This window comes from Arachis duranensis, chromosome 4 (genome assembly GCF_000817695.3).
Source record: "Arachis duranensis cultivar V14167 chromosome 4, aradu.V14167.gnm2.J7QH, whole genome shotgun sequence".
Taxonomy (NCBI): Eukaryota; Viridiplantae; Streptophyta; class Magnoliopsida; order Fabales; family Fabaceae; genus Arachis; species Arachis duranensis.
In genome coordinates this window covers 108,801,539-108,808,691 of record NC_029775.3, presented here as the reverse complement: position 1 = coordinate 108,808,691, position 7,153 = coordinate 108,801,539, and the positions used below count along the sequence as shown (strand labels likewise).

At 36.7% G+C, this 7,153-nt stretch overlaps 1 non-coding gene across 1 annotated transcript; it reads left to right on the top strand.

The window, feature by feature from the left end:
* On the top strand, nucleotides 1-108 carry LOC127747342 (small nucleolar RNA R71). The gene has a single exon (XR_008009142.1). It is a non-coding gene; the product is annotated as a small nucleolar RNA R71 (small nucleolar RNA).
* Nucleotides 109-7,153: the final 7,045 nt, after the last annotated feature.

The following is a 7,153-nucleotide window of genomic DNA, read 5'->3' as shown; positions in this document are numbered from 1 at the left end:
AAGCATGTCAGAAGGACACCTTTTGGTCATCTGCTTGTATCTTTCCCAAGCTTCATAGAAAGATTCACCATCTTTTTGTTTGAAGGTCTGAACATCCACTCTAAGCTTGCTCAGCTTTTGAGGAGGAAAGAACTTAGTCAAGAAGGCCGCGACCAGCTTATCCCATGAGTCCAGTCTATCTTTAGGCTGTGAGTCCAACCATGTTCTAGCTTTGTCTCTTACAGCAAAAGGGAAAAGCATGAGCCTGTAGACTTCAGGATCTACTCCATTAGTCTTAATAGTCTCACAGATCTGCAGGAACTCAATTAAAAACTGGTAGGGATCTTCTTATGGAAGTCCATGGAATTTGCAGTTCTGTTGCATTAGAGCAACTAGTTGAGGTTTCAGCTTAAAATTGTTTGCTCCAATGGTAGGGATTGAGATGCTTCTTCCATCAAACTTGGAAGTAGGTGTAGTATAATCACCAAGCATCCTCCTTGCATTATTGTTGTTAGGTTCGGCTGCCATATCCTTTTCTTGTTCGAAAATTTCAGTAAGGTTGTCTCTCGATTGTTGTCATTTAGCTTCTCTTAGTTTCCTCTTCAGAGTCCTTTCAGGTTTCGGATCAGCTTCAACAAGAATGCCTTTTTCCTTGTTCCTGCTCATATGAGAAAGAAGAGAACAGAAAAGGAAGAGGAATCCTCTATGTCACAGTATAGAGATTCCTTTACGTTAGTAGAAGAAGAAAGGAATAGAAGAAGGAGAAGAGTTAAGAATCCAAACATTAGGGAGAGGATAGGTTCGAATTCTTGAGATGAGGAGAAGTGTTAGTAAATGAATAAATAAATAGAATAGGATGAGAGAAGGAGCAATTTTCGAAAATTAGAGAGGGAAAAGTAGTTAGGTGGTTTTGAAAAAGATAAGAAACAAACAAAAAGTCAATTAGTTAGTTGAAAAAAATTTGAAAATCAATTTTGAAGAGATAAGAAGTTAGAAAAGATATTTTGAAATCAAATTTTTGAAAAAGATATTATTTGAAAGGATATGGTTGAAAAGATAATTTTGAAAAAGATTTGATTTTTAAAATTAAATTTAATTATTTGACTAACAAGAAACTAAAAGAAATGATTCTAGAATTTAAAGATTGAACCTTTGTTAACAAGAAAGTAACCAACTTTAAATTTTTTTGAATTAATCACATTAATTATTAGTGAAGTTTTTGAAAAATTGAAATAAAATTAAGAAAAAGATTTTGAAAATTAATTTTCAAAATTTTTGAAAAATAGTAAAAAAATGAAAAAGATTTTATTTTTTGAAAAAGTTTTGAAAAGATAAGATTTTTAAAATTGAAAATTTTGACTTGACTTATAAGAAACAACTTATTTTAAAAAATTTTAACTAAGTCAACTCAAATTTTCGAAATTTATGAGAAAAATAAGGAAAAGATATTTTTTATTTTTGAATTTTTAATGATGAGAGAGAAAAAAAACACAATTATGACCCAAAACATGAAAATTTTGTATCAAAACCCATGATGCATGCAAGAACACTATGAATGTCAAGATGAACATCAAGACTTATTTTTAAAAAATTTTCAAGAAAAGAAAACATGCAAGACACCAAACTTAAACATTTTCAATGCTTAGACACTATGAATGCAAAAATACACATGAAAAACAACAAAGGACACAAAACAAGAAAATATCAAGATCAAACAAGAAGACTTATCAAGAGCAACTTAAAGATCATGAAGAACACATGCATGAATTTTCCAAAAATGCATAATTTTAAAAAAAAATGCAATTGACACCAAACTTAAAAATTGACACTAGATTCAAACAAGAAACACAAAATATTTTTTATTTTTATGATTTTATTAAATTTTTTTGTATTTTTTTGTAAATTTTTTTGAAAATTAATTTTTTTAGAAAAATGAAAACAAATAAATAAAAAAATTTTGGAAAGATTTTTGAAAAAATTTTGAAAAGAAAATTACTTAATCTGAGCAACAAGATGAACCGTCAGTTGTCCAAACTCGAACAATCCCCGGCAACGGCGCCAAAAATTTGGTGCACGAAATTGTGATTTCTAACAATAGCATTCAACTTGGTATGCGCATCTACTAACTCAACACTTTCTTCACAGCTTCGCACAACTAACCAGCAAGTGCACTGGGTCGTCCAAGTAATAAATCTTACGTGAGTAAGGGTCAATCCCACGGAGATTATTGGTATGAAGCAAGCTATGGTCATCTTATAAATCTCAGTTAGGCAGATAATAAATGGTTATGGAGTTTTTGAATAATAATAATAAATAAACAGAAAATAAAGATAGAAATACTTATGTAAATCATTGGTAAGAATTTCAGATAATGTATGGAGATGCTGTGTTCCTTTTGGATCTCTGTAACATACTGCTTTCATACTTTCAATCCTTCTTACTCCTTTCCATGGCAAGCTGTATGTAGGGCATCACCGTTGTCAATGGCTACATCCCATCCTCTCAGTGAAAATGGTCCAAATGCTCTGTCACAGCACGACTAATCATCTGTCAGTTCTCAATCATGTCCGAATAGAATCCATTAATTCTTTTGCGTTTGTCATCACGCCCAACAATCGCAAGTTTGAAGCTCGTCACAGCCATTCCATCCTTGAATCCTACTCAGAATACCACAGACAAGGTTTAGACTTTCTGGATCCTCAAGAGTGGCCATCAATAATTCTAGCTTATACCACGAAGATTCTGATTAAGAAATCCAAGAGATACTCGCTCTTTCTAAGGTAGAACAGAAGTGGTTGTCAGTCACGCGTTCATAGGTGAGAATGATGATGAGTGTCACAGATCATCACATTCATCATGTTGAAGTGCAATGAATATCTTAGAACAAGAATAAGCATGAATTGAATAGAAAACTGTAGTACTTTGCATTAAAACTCGAGGTGCAGTAGAGCTCCACACCTTAATCTATGGTGTGTAGAAACTCCACCGTTGAAAATACATAAGTGATCAAGGTTCAGGCATGGCCAAATGGCCAGCCCCCAAATGTGATCAAAGATGTAAAATCCAGATGATAAAACCAAGATGTCTAATACAATAGTAAAATATCCTATTTATACTAGACTAGCTACTAGGGTTTACAGAATTGAGTAAATGATGCAGAAATCCACTTCCGGGGCCCACTTGGTGTGTGCTTGGGCTGAGCTTGAGCTTTACACGTGCAGAGGCTTCTCTTTGAGTTAAACGCCAAGTTGTAACGTGTTTTTGGCATTTAACTCTGGTTTGTGATGTGTTTCTGCCGTTTTACTCCAGAATGCAGCATGGAACTGGCGTTGAACGCCAGTTTGCGTCCTCTAATATCGAATAAAGTATGGACTGTTATTCAACGGTGGAAATCCCTAGATGTCTACTTTCCAACTCAGTTGAGAGCGCGCCATTTGGAGTTTTGTAGCTCCAGAAAATTCATTTCGAGTGCAGAGAGGTCAGAATCCAACAGCATCAGCAATCCTTTGTCAGCCTTTTATCAGAGTTTTGCTCAGGTCCCTCAATTTTAGCTAGAAAATACCTGAAATCACAGAAAAATACACAAACTCATAGTAAAGTCCAGAAATGTGAATTTAGCATAAAAATTAATGAAAACATCCCTAAAAGTAGCTAGATCCTACTAAAAATTACCTAAAAACAATGCCAAAAAGCGTATAAATTATCCGCTCATCACACCTCATCTCAAATATGTATTTTTTGGTGGAGAGGAAACCCTTCCAGTAATCATCAACTCCTCTTTGAGTATGCAAGATGAAGTAAAGCTGCTTGAAGAGTTGAAAACTCACAAAACCGCATTAGGATGGACAATTGATGACATCAAGTGTATAAGCCCTACTATTTGCATGCATAAAATCCTGCTAGAGGAGGTCTCAAGACCAGTAGTGCAACTTCAAAGGAGGCTTAATCCAACCATGAAAGAGGTGGTTCAAAAGGAGGTGATGAAGTTATGGAATGCTGGAATCATATACCCAATCTTTGGCAGCCCTTGGGTGAGTCCGGTCCAGGTGGTACTAAAGAAGGGAGGCATGACTATCATATTCAATGAAAGGAATGAGCTCATCCCTACAAGGACAATGACTGGGTGGAGAATGTGTATTGATTATAGAAGATTGAATAATGCTACAAGAAATGACCACTTTCTCCTCCCCTTCATTGATCAGATACTAGAAAGGTTGGCTGGCCATGCTTACTACTGCTCCTTGGATGGGTACTCTGGATATAATCAGATAGTGGTAGATCCTAAGGACCAAGAAAAGACTTCCTTCACTTGTCCTTTTGGAGTCTTTGCCTACAGAAGGATGCCCTTTGGGTTATGCAATGCTCGGGGAACCTTTCAAAGGTGTATGCTTTCCATATTCTCTAATATGGTAGAAAAATTCTTAGAGGTTTTTATAGATGATTTTTTTGTCTTTGGTAATTCTTTTGACACTTGCTTGCATCATCTGACCCTTGTCTTGAAAAGATGCCAAGAAAAATAGTTTTGAACTGAGAAAAATGTCATTTCATGGTACCAGAAGGTATTGTTCTTGGGCATAAGGTTTCAAGCAAGGGTATAGAAGTTGACAAGGCTAAGATAGAGATCATAGAAAAGCTTCCTATACCAGTCAATGTGAAAGCAGTGAGAAGTTTTCTTGGGCATGCTGGGTTTTACAAGAGATTCATCAAAGATTTTTCAAAGATAGCTAAACCACTAAGAAACTTGCTAGTGGTCGACAATTCTTTTATCTTTGATGATAACTGCAAGCATGCTTTTGAAACCTTGAAAACTAAACTCACCACAGCACCAATCATCACACCTCCGGAATGGGGACTTCCTTTTGAACTCATGTGTGATGCGAATGATATTTCAATTGATGCTGTATTGGGACAAAAGAAGGATAGGTTGCATCATGTCATATACTATGCAAGCAAAGTGTTAAATGAGGCACAGAAAAATTATACCACCACAGAAAAAGAACTCTTGGCAATTGTATATGCATTTGATAAATTTAGACAATACTTGATTGGTTCAAAAGTTGTAGTGTATATTGACTATGCTACTCTCAAGTATCTCATGTCTAAACAGGATGCCAAGCCAATGCTTATCAGGTGGATGCTGTTGCTACAAGAGTTTGACATTGAAGTAAGGGATAGGAAAGGAAGTGAGAACCAAGTTGCAGACCATTTGTCAAGGCTACCACAAGAGACAAACCAAGAAGCACCACAACCAGTGAATGAGAGATTCCCAGACGAGCATCTATTCCAAGTTCAACAAGCACCTTGGTTTGCTAATATTGCAAACTACAATGTGGGAAGAAGGATTCCTCAAGATTTCACTAGGCAACAAGTGAAGAAGTTGCTCACTGAGGCCAAGAAATTCTTGTGGGATGAAACTTTTCTATTCAAGATATGTCCTGATGGGATGATTAGAAGGTGTGTGCCAAAAAGTGAGATGAGCAACATGCTATGGCACTGCCATAGTTCAGATTATGGTGGACATTTTGGGGCTAAAAGAACAGCTGCCAAAGTTCTTCAGAGTGCGTGGCTTCTATTGGCTATCCATATTCAAAGATGCCAAGGACTTTGTAAATTAGTATAATGAATATCAAAGAACAGGAGGCTTGACAAGGAGAAATAAAATTCCCTAGAATTTTATCTTGGAAGTGGAATTGTTTGACCTTTGGGGAATAGATTTCATGGGACCCTTCCCTCCATCATATTCATTCAAATACATATTGGTAGTAGTGAAATATGTCTCCAAATGGGTGGAAACCATAGCAATAACTACATGTGATGCACAAATTGTTCTCTAATTTCTCAAGAAGCACATTTTCACCAGATATGGAGTGCCTAAAGGCCTTGTTAGTGATGGTGGCAGTCACTTTTGTAACAAATAGATGGATAAGCTGCTCCACAGATATGGGATAACTCACAAAATGGCCACACCATACCACCCTCAAACTAACGGCCAGGCTGAATTGCCAAATAGAGAGCTAAAAAGAATCTTAGAGAAGACGGTTGGAATCACAAGAAAGGACTGGGAAAGGAAGTTGGATGATGCCTTGTGGGCATATAGAACTACATTCAAAATCCCAATTGGGAGGTCACCATTTTAGCTAATCTATGGCAAATCTTGCCACCTCCCTGTGGAGCTCGAGCACAAGGCTTTCTGGGCCACTAAGTTCCTCAATCTTAACTCTCAAGCACCAGGAGATAAAAGATTATTGTAACTCAATGAATTGGATGAATTTAGACTGGAAGCTTATGAAAATGCTAAGATATACAAGGAGAGGGCCAAAAGATGGCATGACAAGAAAATTTCAATAAGAGAATTTGAGCCAGGGTAGCAAATCTTACTGTACAATTCCAGGCTCAAGATTTTCCCTGGTAAACTCAAGTCCAAATGGACTGGCCCTTATCTGGTAACCAAGGTCTCTCCACATGGAAATCTTGAACTTTTGAATAAAGCTACAAAAGATACATTCACAGTAAATGGTCACACAGTGAAACACTACCTGGGAGGACCCTGGAACAAGAAGGAGAGCATTCATGAGCTGAGTTGAACAAGAATGAAGGACGTCAAGCGAGTGACGAAAAAAGAGCGCTTGTTGGGAGGCAACCCAACTAGAGGTTACTTTCTTTTCTTAGTTATTTCAATAAGAAAGTTAAGTATGTTTCTGATGAGCGGATAATTTATACGCTTTTTGGCATTGTTTTTATATAGTTTTTAGTAAGTTTAAGCTACTTTTAGGGATGTTTTCATTAGTTTTTATGATAAATTCACATTTCTGGACTTTACTATGAGTTTGTGTGTTTTTCTGTGATTTCAGGTAAATTCTGGCTGAAATTGAGGGACTTGAGCAAAACTCTGAAAAAGGCTGACAAAAGGACTGCTGATGCTGTTGGAATCTGACCTCCCTGCACTCGAAATGGATTTTCTGGAGCTACAGAACTTCAATTGGCGCGCTCTCAACGGTGTTGGAAAGTAGACATCCAGGGCTTTCCAGCAATATATAATAGTCCATACTTTATTCGAAGAATGACGACGTAACTTGGCGTTGAACGCCAAGTACATGCTGCTGTCTGGAGTTAAACGCCAGAAAAACGTCATGATCCGGAGTTGAACGCCCAAAACACGTCATAACTTGGAGTT